The sequence below is a fragment of the Phyllostomus discolor genome, chromosome 5 (assembly GCF_004126475.2).
Source record: "Phyllostomus discolor isolate MPI-MPIP mPhyDis1 chromosome 5, mPhyDis1.pri.v3, whole genome shotgun sequence".
Classification (NCBI taxonomy): domain Eukaryota; kingdom Metazoa; phylum Chordata; class Mammalia; order Chiroptera; family Phyllostomidae; genus Phyllostomus; species Phyllostomus discolor.
The window spans coordinates 144,434,187-144,447,237 of NC_040907.2; the positions used below are offsets into that span (position 1 = coordinate 144,434,187).

At 43.5% G+C, this 13,051-nt stretch overlaps 1 protein-coding gene across 2 annotated transcripts in view; it reads right to left on the bottom strand.

Annotated features, from left to right (window-relative positions):
• The window catches only part of SLC16A12 (solute carrier family 16 member 12), a 70,104-nt gene that overhangs the window by 45,289 nt on the left and 11,764 nt on the right, over positions 1-13,051 (bottom strand). The window contains exon 1 of one of the 2 annotated variants that reach the window (XM_036026976.1): positions 3,985-4,005. The exons of the other annotated variant lie outside the window; for it this stretch is intronic. The gene's annotated coding sequence lies outside the window, so the exon portion shown is untranslated. Of the gene's footprint in view, positions 1-3,984; positions 4,006-13,051 lie in introns of those variants that run through there. 2 annotated transcript variants of the gene reach the window in all.

The window sequence follows — 13,051 nt, forward strand, 5'->3', positions numbered from 1 at the left end:
TGTCAAAGGCAGGGGTTCCTATTTGGTGGTAAGTACCTCATCAAACAGACAAGCACTTAGTTCATTTCTCTCTGCTGTGTATTCTCAAAAGCAGGCCTGTGTCATTCAAAACATCAGGCATCAAAGAGGATAAGGCACCATGCTCTTAGTATACCAACAAATCTAATTAAGTTATAAATATATCAAATGACCTATTTCTCACATAGCTGGTTTTTACTTTTGCCTCCATTACTTTCCTTCGACATGAAACATGCCATACATGTGTGGTAGGTCCTTAATTCATCTCATTATGTAAACATAGACTTGTTTGATTTGAAAAAGATTTAAAAAATAAGATGGTGACTTGCTTGGGCCAAAAACCACAACAACTCACAATGAAAGTAACACTATCTAATCTGTAGTTGCTATCCCAGCCCCACTTAAAATTCTGTAAGGTCTCTGTGAAACCCCATTAACCCATGAAGGACCTCTCTCAATGGCTTGCTGCCTGTGCCTGGACACAGAATGATGAAGTGGGTGAAACATGAAGTGAGCTCGCACCGTGGGGACAGAGAGAGACAGTCCAGTAATGCCTGCAGTATGTGGGTTTGTACATGTGCCTCAGTAAAGAAAAGACACGACCAGGTGAGTCATAGACAGTGACCTGAAAATGACCAAAGGGCCAGATGGGTTGGGAGGTGTGGGTATGTACAGAGAGATTGGAGAAGCCAAGCCCACGATCACATGGAGAAGAGACAGGAAGGAAAGGTGTTTGCAGCGGTGTCTGCAACTGTCTCCATACAATTTAGGCTACAAAAAGCTGTTCTGGCTGGGATGACAGTAATGGAAACAACAGCAGGCCTCTGAAGAGGGTGTGGAAGATGACGAGATGACATGCCTCAAGGCTGAGGGCGAGGGAGGAAGGTGACAAAGCCAGAACCCTGAGTTATCTACTGCTCTTGCAAGAAAACTGGTGTGAGAAAATTGAGCATAAGGAAGGAATGTTGAGATGAAATGAATGGCAGTGTCTCATCCAGATGTGATGTGATTAAGAAATGGAATTACTCTTGCGCCTCCCCAATAACAATTCGTCCTCGCTTCAAGTCCTCCTATCTCTAGGAGGCCCCAGAACTAGTCATCAGATCTGACCAGCCTTTCTCATATCCGGATAAAATCAGCACAAGTCCTAACAGCTCAGGCTCAGACTGTTCCAACTGTCTCTTTGACTTTGCTTCAAATTCTTGGCCTTCAATTGAGGCAGCCAGAATCATCATGCCCAAACAAAGCAAACCGAGGAAAAGGGCTCCCACAAAAGGCCACTCACTGATCCGTGATTAAAAAGAGGCGATCATGTGTAAAGAGGCTGGTAACTGATGCCTTTCCTTGTCACCTGTTCCCTGGGCTATCACTCTCTTCATCCTTAAAAAACAAACATGTCCCTGGCTGGCATAGCTCAGTGAATTGAGTGCGGGCTGGGAACCAAAGCATCGCAGGTTTGATTCCCAGTCAGGGCACGTGCCAGGGTTGCAGGCCACGGCCCCCAGCAACTGCACATTCATGTTTCTCTCTTTCTCTTTCTCCCTCCCTTCCCTCTCTAAAAATAAATAAACAAATCTTTAAAAAAACCATGTTTTGTAACCCATCCTTTCAGCCTATATATGATCACATATAATAACTAAAAAAAAAAGAGTAAGTTATATTATTGTAAACCACACAACCCTTTTTTTTTCCTGAACTGGTATGTATGCAATCTTGACTGCTTTTTAGCTGATATGGACACTTGTTATGAGCCTTAAAACTCTATGGAAGATTACAGAATACATAACTTCACAGAAATGGAAAAAAGTACTCTTCGCTTTCATTTGTAATAAACTAAGATGACCAGCTATAACCTTATTGAGAAAACAGACCCAAAAATGAGATTTCATTGTGTTACAAATTGAAATAGAGGAAGGTGGACTAAGGCACCAAACAGCCACGTGCTGGTTATAGTAGTAGCCGCAGTCTCACCCACTGCCAAGGAGCTCTGGTTCTGCTCCACTGGACAGAGGAGCAGGAGGCAGCTGGGCCTCAAACACGGAACATCCATGGACAGCCTCAGCATGCAGGGTGGCAACACACCAGGGGCAGCACCAAGTCCAAAACCAACAAGCATGAGCCCCGCCCCCGCCCCGCCTCCACCCCTGCCCTGTGAAGGCTGCTGCTGGGGCCAACGGGAGGTACCCTCACCTCTGACCTGATACAGCTTGATTTTGAGTTTCAAACCTTTTTAATTACCTAGATCACACCTGCTTAATGCAGAGAAAAAAAAAAGAGAATAGAGCAAAAAACAGTAAGAAAAATCATCTACATCCTGCCACCCAATAAGCACTGTTTTATTTGGCGTAAAACCTTTGGACAATTATTTTTGTATTATATGTGTATGGAAATGCATCTTTTAAAAAACAAAACTGAGGCTTCATACCCATTACAATGGCTATTATTAAAAAACAAAAGCAAAAAACAAAAACAGAAAATAACAAGTGTTCGCAAGGATGGGAAGAAACTGGATCACTTGCACATTGCTGGGGGGGATGTAAAATGGTGCAGCCACATGGAAAAGAGCATGGCAGTTCCTCAAAAATACAGAACTACTGTATGATCCAGCAATTCCACTTCTGGGCTTATACCCAAAAGAAGTGAAAACCAGAACTTGAATAGACATTTGCGCAGAGCTGCATTATTCGCAAGGGCCAAAATGCAGAAGCAATTCAAGTGCCTGGATGAATGAATAAACAAAAGGCGGTATATGGGTAATGGAATACTATTCAGCCTTTAATAAGTAAGAAAATTCTGAAATGTCACATCATGGATGAACCTTGAAGACATTATGCTAAGTGAAATAATCCAGGCACAAAGGGACAAATACTGCATGATTCCACATACATGAAGTAACTGTAGTAGTCAAATTCACAGAGACTGAGAGTAGAACGGTGGTTGCCAGGGGCTGGGGGAGGGAGAATGGGGACTCATTGTTTAATGGGCGTGGAATTTCAGTTCAAGAAGATTAAAAAAGTTTTGGATACAGATGGTGGTGATAATGATACAACAATGTGAATACACTTAATCTCACAGAGCTGTGCTCTTAGAAATGGTTAGGATGGTAAGTTTTACATTGTATATATTTTGCCACAATTTAAAAAATAAAACTCTAATCATGCTATCTGTAATTTACTCTTTTCACTTAATTTGATACCATGAATGCTAATAAATATACTTTGATCATTCTCATGGCTGTAAAGTATTTGATTGTATGAAATACTATAATTGATTTGACAAATCCTTTATTGTTGGACAGTGAGGTTGCCTCTGATTCCTCCCTCCCCAGCCCCCCGTCCTCCCCAAAATGCTGCATGATTCAACCACGTGACCTGCCAGGTCAGACCCCGTTCCTGAGATCCCTCTTCTGGACTCACTATGGACACTCACAGATATTCTGAAAATCTTGCACTTCAGTCAGAGAACTTCTATTCCCCCATCATGGAAATTATTTATTAACCACTTAACCTTTAATATATTAATAATTAATAATAAACATAATGACTACTATTTTAAATCAAGTATTTATTAAGTACTTCTCCACTGGTAAATCTACTCTGGAAGAAAGAAATTTAGAAATGTTGCTCATTGAACATGACACCATGGGCAATATTCAAAATATTGAACAAGCGGCAAAGAGAGGCACCCACCACTTCAGAGGAGAGGCCGGCTGAACAAAGACTCATCATGACAACCCAGAGCCCCTTCTTTGATACTTATGGCCTGGGAGGACTTCTGGTCCTTCCAGTGGAATGCCCACTGGTTAAGAGTGCTGAGTCCCTCGCTTGGTGTGTGGCCTCCTGGCCCAGCGTGGCACCTTGCACGCAGGAGAAGGCCGGAGCTCCTGGCACATGCAAGGAGGCTCCAGGATTCTGAGCTACAAACATTTACCTCCTTAATACCCACTAATTTACTAAAAACACTCACCAGGGCTCTGAAGACTGAACAGAACAGTGAGAATCGGAAGGTTTTATTCTCTGCTGGAGGCCTACATTTCCTCTCTCCAAAATTATCAGTTTTGCCTCACTTTGTGGGCCCAGCAAATCTCCATTTGTTGAAATTGGAGATAAGAGGAGCCACAGGTGCTTCTTATCCCCATTTTCCCACATGGTCTCCCAGGTCCTAGCTCCCAGCTCGTTATTCTAGTGACCTCACCAGAGTCACACTACAGAAAGCCAGGCCTGCGAGAGGACTGCTCCCTGTGGACGGCTACCTGGGGAGCTCCCAGCTCCGGGTCAGCTCTGTGCTCCGAGATGGACTCCCTGACTGCGCTGAGTCGTCATTGATTAACTGTGGAAAGCCCTCACAATCAGCACCAGGGCAGATAAGATTTTCTACAATGCTGTGTTTTCCACTAAATACCAAACTGGAATGAAATAAACCAGATGTTGCCTTGTAGATAGAGCTAATTGTGGTTTATAATTTGTGGTTATTTGGCAAATTAAGGCAACAGACCAAAAAGAATGCCAAAAATAAGCTCCTTCTCCTTATAAATACAGTAATCCTAGCTTACCCAGAAATCACCTACCCAGCAATACTACCTAACAATATTGAAATCTGTGCAACTGATTCACAGGAACAGACCAACGCGTCTGACTTGTTTATTTTTACTCTAGTGATCTTTCCAACGGCCTTAGTTATTTGTTTTTCAACAAATGTGAGCTCCGGGAGGGCAGGGACATCGCCAATGCCCCTGCAACAGGAACGGATGTTAGGTATCTGTCGAAGGGTGAGAGCCTGAACCTTTCCATGTCGTCTGGATTTGACTGTGGCCTTATACCCCCCTCTTATGTCACATCTCAGCTACTCTGCACTTGAGCCCCCAAAGACATTTGACTTTGAAACCCCTGGTTTAAATGCTGTGAGACCATTTTCTTGTAAAAATAACTGGCAAGATTTCTTGTAGGAATATCAGTATTCTCTCCATGCTCTTGTGTCTGCTGGGTATCTGCTTAGCGAGCACCCTGTACTTTCCTGCCAAAATAAACATTTTGTTTTTTACTACATTGCAAACTCCTTCAGACCTGTTATTAGGGCAAATTGGTTGAATTGAGCCAAAAGGGAAATTTTAGCTCGTTGCCTAGCCTTCACTATTTGAAGGGTCTCCAAATTAATTCTACCTGGACAGGCACAGAGTCTAAGTAATTGCTTTAATCCCTTCATATTACCAGGCATGTCATAGCAACTAAGTGGCATTGTCTGTTTTTATTGGAACTACAGCACTCCTTTTGGGTTAACATTCTGTTCACATTACAACAATTTTGTGGTCAGTCTGATGTTTCCAATAAGGGCCAGGAAGCCACTAAATCCGTGATAGGCAAACCATTCTTGCCAAGGCCTAATTCAAAAAATAAAAGAAAATTCAAATGTTTAAAAGGTATGTTTTATTTTTTTAATTAAAAAATGAAAATAGCTTATTGAGTCTTATTGGGGAAAGGGGAGATCAGAAATGTGCATTCTTATAATGTAGAACACCAGCTTAATTGATCAAAAGACTGTCACTACTTTTTAGTCAGGAAGTTTCTGTCCAGCCATCTCTGGGAAATAACCACTCAGGGGCAGCTGGGCAGTTTTCTGCCCTTTTATATTTACACAGTACTCCACCATCCACAAAGTGCATTATCAGGCATTCTCTGTTCTCCAGACAACTCCCCAAAAGACTGCTTACCACATGCCCACAATCCCCAAATAACATAAATTGTAAGTTACCCCACTGACTTAATAGCTTTCCAAGAAAAAGTTAAGAAACACTGGTATATTAACTACATACATCTAATGCCATTCATGTCTCATTTCAGAAACATTAAAATGAGGAGGGAAATAGTGCACTTTAAATTTGGAGAAACTGAGATCGGACTCTTCTAGTTTTGAAGCAACTTACCCAAAGCCAGTCCATGGCTGGACCTGCAGAAGTGGGGCCCAGGCATCTTCGTGTCTCTCATGCAACAGTATCTGGGCCCCACAAGTGCAGGTGCTGAAGAAACAGAGACGAGTGAGGGGCTGCATCTGGCCCTCCTCCCAACCTCTGCATGGTAAGGGGCTCTGCAATGTGCTTTCCCAGGCAGGTCAGCATCAGGTGGAAAGCCAGACCACAAACAGCTATCCCTTCGTCCAAAGGGCTGGCTGCCGGAACACTCTGTTGCTACCAAACCTGGGAGTGTCCTGGTTCCCAGGGCCAGCATGCTATGAGCCTCACCCGGGTAGGTCCTGGAGAGAGGAGGACAGCTCATTCCTGAGCCAGCCTCTGCTCTCACAGCTGTTCCATCTGTGCTGAAGACGGTCATACCTGAGGTTTCCTTAGGCACTCCGAACACACGGAGAAGGCAGCCTGGGAGCACACCCGCCAAACTTTGAGCCATGTAAGCACGAGTTATGGGAGAAGGTGGGGTAAGCAGAACACCCTTTACTCCCTTCCATAAAATCTGAATTATTTTAGAGATAAGTTTGAAAATTGAAATCTGGAAAATAGAAACTAAATGAAGAACACGTAATTTGAATGCAGCAAGATTTGGGGTGAAATCCAGGCTTTCCCCTTGACTGACTGGGTCCCCAGGCAGGAGCAGAGCCTCTTCGGCCTCCATTTCCCACGTACTTCACAGGGTTGTGCTGCGGTCCTCCCCAGACGACTTAGTTGCTGGCACAGCACTCTCCCTGCCTTCCTCACAGCCCTGCTCACACTGTGTGGTCAGTCTGTCCATGGGCCCCTCCGAGGCAGGGGTGGTCCCTGTCTTATTCTTTTGCTTATCACTATACCTGACATGTTAGTGTTTAAAATGATCTGGGGAAATGTACAGGCAGAGAACAAAACAGAAATATGATTTATATCATATACACTATGGTCACAACTATGATTTCTTTAAAAATCTATTTAAGAAGAGTGGCAGTTCCTTCCTCTGAGTTTCCATTGCTACATGCCTGCATTCACCAATATATCACGTGGCAGACAGAGAGAGATGGGGAGAAGTATTTTAGGGGTTGTTGAAAGCAGTACATGGAGAGTGGAGTCACATGAATGAAAGTCTTCCTACCTCCACCACACTGCCAAAACAAATACTCCAGATGTATCCTTCGTCAGCAAGAAAAGTGCATCTCCCACTTCATTTTTCCCATCAATTTACGCAAAGATTGTCTTAAGACTATAGCAGAGGCCCCGGCGTGAGGAACAGAACTGTGAATAAAAAGCAGATGTGTCTGAAAGATAGGTCGTCAGGGAGTCTATCTGCCCGCAGATCAGGACGCCTTGGGAGCAGTCCCTCACCATCAGAGAAAGATGAATAAAAACGCACAAGTTTCATGTCTTCCCAGGACATTGGGACTAATGGGGAATAATTGAGGTGGGCTGGATTTCCTCAAAATCCAGTACAGGCTGAGCCACAGAAACACTGTTTTTATTGCAATTGTGGGGGGAGCCAGGGACATGTAAGTTACATGGTAACAGAACAGTTCAGCTTTTCTGGAAATATTTTATGACCCCAGACATATGAAACACCATAGAATGTGAAAACACGGACAGCATGGATGGACCTGGAGATTATTGCTAAGTAAAATAAGCTAGACAAGAAAGACAAATACCATATGATCTCGCTTATATGTGGAATCTAATGAACAAAATACATTGACAAACAAAACAGAAACAGAGGCATGGACACATGGAACAGACTGACAGCTGTCAAGGGCCTGGAGGGGGGAGGACTAGATGAAAAGAAAGTGAAGGGATTAGCCAGAGAACATGTATGCATAACACATAGTCACAGACAACAGTGTGGTGATGGCCAGAGGGAAGGGGAGTGGGGCCTGGAAGGAGGCAGGCAGAGGGGGGAAAATGGGGACATTCGTAATAGTATTAATGATAAAAGTAAAGAAAAAAATAAATTAAGCAACAGTCTAGAGAAAAGAAAGAAAGAAAGAAAGAAAGAAAGAAAGAAAGAAAGAAAGAAAAAGAGAAAGAAAGAAAGAAAAAGAGAAAGAAAGAAAGAAAGAAAGAAAGAAAGAAAGAAAGAAAGAAAGAAAAAGAGAAAGAAAGAAAGAGCATAATCTCTAAGTAACACTACAAGTATAACTGAACGCAGGTCCAGCTGCCCACCGCTACGAAAACCAGTGCCTGAGAGGCATGTGCTGATGTAAAGGAAAGCAGTTTATTTTCAGGTGTAGATCACCTGGAAGATGGGGTACTCACATCACAATGCTCATCTCCTGGAAGATAGGGGTCTCACGTCTCAAAGCCCATCTCCACATCTCGGTGGACGCAGAGGTTTTTATGAGGAGGCAGAAGGGAACAGAGCAAAGGGATAAAGGAAGGGGTTGAGAAGTTCTCTATGGGAAGATGAGCACAGTCCATTCTGATAAGGACAGTGATGGTCCGATGTGCATCATCCTGGTTTAGTCATCCTGGCTCCACAGCTGAAGGTCAGCAAATCTCCCAGAGCTGGGATGCCTGAGGGTACCAGTCTGTATCTTTCGAAGTTAGTTCCTAAGATTCTTATACAAACATGCTGTTCATCTACAAGCTACATATTAGTCAGAGTCCCCACTTTCAGAAACAATGTCAAAAGAATGGTGGGTGGGTTACAATTCCTTGTTACAGTTATATGAGTGTGTCATTTTTTACCACTCAAAAACTTTCCATGAACCAACCAGCCAATAAGTATAAAAAGTTCAAACCCTTTGATCTAGCCATTCTCCTTCAGGGAAACTATCATAAAGATATAAAGCAAAATAGGGAAGAAGTTCACTTCACAATGATGTTCAAAGCAGGGCAATTTATAACACCAAAAAAAAAGTCAGTAAGTAGTAGTCCCCGCTACTTACTGACTCCATTGACTGGCAGGACGCTTGACCACTAAGCCTCAATGCAATAAAAATCCAGGCCTGTACCTGTAATATGCTAATAATTAATAACAAACATAATGATGAATACTTAATTTTAAAAATATGTATTATGTACTTCCACAGTGTTTAACCTACTTTGGAGGAAAGAAAGCAAAATGTTACTAATTCATGAAGCACAGACAAAACAATATATATGAGAGCCTAATAAACATCTGTGAATCCATCTATGATTTCAAATGCACAAATATGAAAAAAAAAACAACAGCCCAAACCCTTGTATTTCAGAAAATAAGGAAGAGCGGAAAGAAAAGCATCAGGTGTTCTGTTCTGAAAGTACACATAAACTTGTGTTTTGCAACCCCCTCGTGCACTGAGCCCCGAACTAGATGGCTAAAGACAATCTGTGGCAATAACAAGGCAATTGTCAGAGGCCATTACTTGCTCACACAGGCCAAAAAAAAATATGGAACCTCTGGGTGAAACTGTTGTAGGCAGTTAGACGGCCATGAGCAGAGCAAGGACATAGGCCAGGTACAGAAGGTCACCAGGGCGGAAAGCCCCAGGCACCTAGCAATGACAAAACTGGGAAAACAAGGACCTCGACCTGAGGATAGCTTTTCTCCCTGCAGCTTATCTCTGGTTATGGGGCTTAGACCCCCTGACCTTTCATATCACTGGTCATGCAATTCAGACCCTCCCCTGACCTTTCCTACCCTGGCATGTTGCTAGCCATGTGGGTTAAATCCCCTTAGAGATCTAGGCCTCAGTCATGTTTCAGCTCCAGGCCCAGAAAAGCAGCAAAACCAGACAAGGGACTCCATGGCTGACATCAGGACCAGCTGCATCAACTAATGCCCACCTGCCCTGGCACCAACCAACCAGTAGAGATCACCACCCAGAAAGGACACACTTGGAAAGCTATTGGGAACCTCCCCTGAGACCTCCAGATAAATACTCTCAAGACAGAGGATCCAGTGAGGCTCTCTCTAGGGAGGACTCAGCCTCTTTCCAGGCCCTTTCCCCAGGCTCGGTTTCCTTGTCTCTCTCTTTCTCCTAAGCTCCAAAGGCCCTCCTTTTGCCTCTGTAACTTGTTTCCTAAGCCCATTTCTTCTACGGCTCACTTCTCTTACCTCTGTGACTTTCTAAATTAACTTTCCTTTATAGTTTGAGTCTTGGCTCTGAATTCTTTCTTAGCCAGAACGCAAGTGCCAGGGTTGCTGAACCAAGCTCTGGTCTGACTCTACTGGTTTAACTTGGTTTTTGCCGCTGACAAAACTGAGCCCGCATCCCTTCTCCAGCCCTACCCTTGAGCCTTACTGTTCCAGATCTCAGCTCACCTGAGACCGGAAATAGAGCATTCAGTAGGGTGCCTTGAGTACGCTGGGTGCTTGGTGTGTGCTTAGTGAGCAATACCGAGAATGCCTTTAAGCCCGTAGCAAGTGTGTGGAACAGGCAAGTGCTCAGTAAATGGAAGCTGTTATTATTATAGTTGTTGTTATTATTCATAAATGAATAATTAGCATTTGTACAGCTCCTTAAAGTTTATATAAAGTGTTTTCAAGTCCCACAATGATCCTTGAACAGAAAACAGGGACTCACAGAAATTGGCAATTTTTCCAAGTTCATACTGCCAGCAAATAGCTGAAGTCGGGGACTTGACCACTAACCAAGGCTCTTTTCCCTTGACAAGGCTGAAATGTCATAATAATGGCCTCAGCCTTCTCTTGGAAATAAACATCTAGTCCCTCTTAATCAAGAATTATAGCAGTCCTGCTGTAACTCTGTTCCCCCTGCCAGTCATGGACTGAACGGAAAAGGCAGTGACACAGTCCTTGCCAATGACTTAAAGAAAAGTCTTTCAGGAACTTCTGGGAAACATTTCCTCACTACTGAGGAGACACGAAGACATGCCTTCTCCCCTTCCACCGGGTGTTTCTTATCTCTATGTGACCTTTCAAACTATTGCGGTCATTTTAGGACCATGACGGGAATCAGGTTGGGAATGTAACCAACTCATAGCGGGGACAAAGTCAAAAGAATCACAGAGAAGCAAAGTCACAACCCAGACATTCTGCTCCTGAACTTTGAACTACATGAAAGAATTCTCCTAACTAGTAACGCCAGTCCAGGTTGGAGTTTCTGTGCCTAATACCCCACGGACACATTGTCTACACAAGCCACTCATGTATCAGACCCAGACACACAGCTTAGCCCCAAGGTAGTAGCTCCATGTCTTCACAGAGGGGCTGTCTAAGCTTACATCAGCTCGGATTTTGATTTCTGTAAGTCCTAAATAGGCAGGAGAGAAATGGAGACACTGGTGTGCACAGCTGTACAACGGGAACACATACTGCTGGTTCCCATCACACGGCTAACTATAGAAGCAAAGACACCACACTGATTCCCACTGAAGTTTCTGGCCCCTCTCCCATGACCCCCACCCCCACAAATGACAACAAACTCTACATCTGGAAGCCTGATGATCTTCAGCTGCCTCTCTCTTTGCCCAGACAGTGCTGCATTGTGTACTACCCGGAGAAAAGAAAGAGGAGGGGATGGAAGAGGAAGAAGAGATTTTATCAGAGCACACAGTCCTTTCTTCCCAGGGCAATAACGACCATTTGGCTAAAGCATCCAAAGTTACTTGTGAAATGTGTTGTTTTGCCAATTGATAATGGCAAGTGCTTTTACTCAAAACCTACAGCACAAAATATAAGCTATTCAACTGTCCTTTGACAAGACAATGAGTGATTTTTATTGCATACCAGATATCAGCTAATCTTGCATATCTTTCCTGAAGACCATCACATATTTGAGTTGTAGCTATCTAAAGCCCAGACCCACCCTTAGGGCTTCTGGGCACCATCCTCCGATGAGAGACACAGTCTAGTCAGCATCTACCCAACATCTCTGCAGATCATAGCCTCAACCTTGACCTTGTCATGTCCCATAAGATTCACCTCCAATCCATTTGTCATGTACTCCCAAAGCCACACCATCAACCTATCATCACTGGTACCACCTTTCACTTCTGAAATTTAGGATTGTTTAGAGAATTAAGTATCCCTCTCTAACCCCAACTTTTTATCCTCCACAAGTTTCCCACTCCTCAACTAGTAATGTGCTTTGTTTTCAATCCCCTTGAGCCCTTAGGCTCTTGCTCTTGTATTTTCTCCCATTTCATTGGCTGGTCCTGCTCTCGTTTCTTCCTCCTTAGAGGCTAGAATTCATAACCCAGCACATCAACTGCTCTTTCTCTAGCACCCCCACTCCTTCCACCTCACCAATCTCCAATTCCCCATCAGTGCAAACGTCCAAACATTTTCATTCCTACAACTGGTAAGGCAAGTTTTGCTAGAGGCAGTCTCTCAACCTTGCAGTTTAATGATGCAACATAATTATCATTTCCAACACAGACTGAGTTCTTGGGGTGACTCAGCAACTGCATGTCATACCTGTTTTGTGCACACAATGGTTATTCAAAATCTTAAGTGCTCTACAGACCCACCATTTTCAGTAGTATGGCATGATGGTCAACAGCCCTGCATCCTGGTTTTGCCTCTTACTCGCTGTCTCCCTCAGTGCTTCCATTGTCTCCTTTGTAAAATCAGAATAATAATTTCATCTTTCCAGGGTTGTTGCAAGAAATTCATGAGTTAACAAATAAAAGTAACTTTAATAATGCTTACAACATAGAAAGCGTCCAAAACGTGGCAGTTAATATTTTGTAGAGAGAATGGGCTGTTGCATGGGTTTCCCTCCATCTTCTTTCCTTCAGCAATCACTCCAGTTTATTCACACCTGCATGCACCCTCATCTCTTTTGTGCCTTTCTCAAAGAAAGACATGTCCTTTTATATTTAATTTCTCCAATAAATATCCCCTCCCCTCTTTTCTCCTCTTTTGATCCTAGACCTTTTCACTGGGTCCTCTTTACCCTATAAATTCACTCAAGTGTCTATCATCTTGAAAGCGGGAAGGAAGAAAGTGAGGTATAAAATGGAAGAGAAGGGGAGATGAGGGAAGAAAACCCCCTTCAGCCTCTCTACTTTCTTCCCATTGCAAAGCCAGCCTCTAACGGAACTGTGCACACTACCTCCTCATCCCTTTTCTCATGGCCACCTCGGTGGAATGGAATTTGCCTCCTGCCTCCCTTACATACCGCT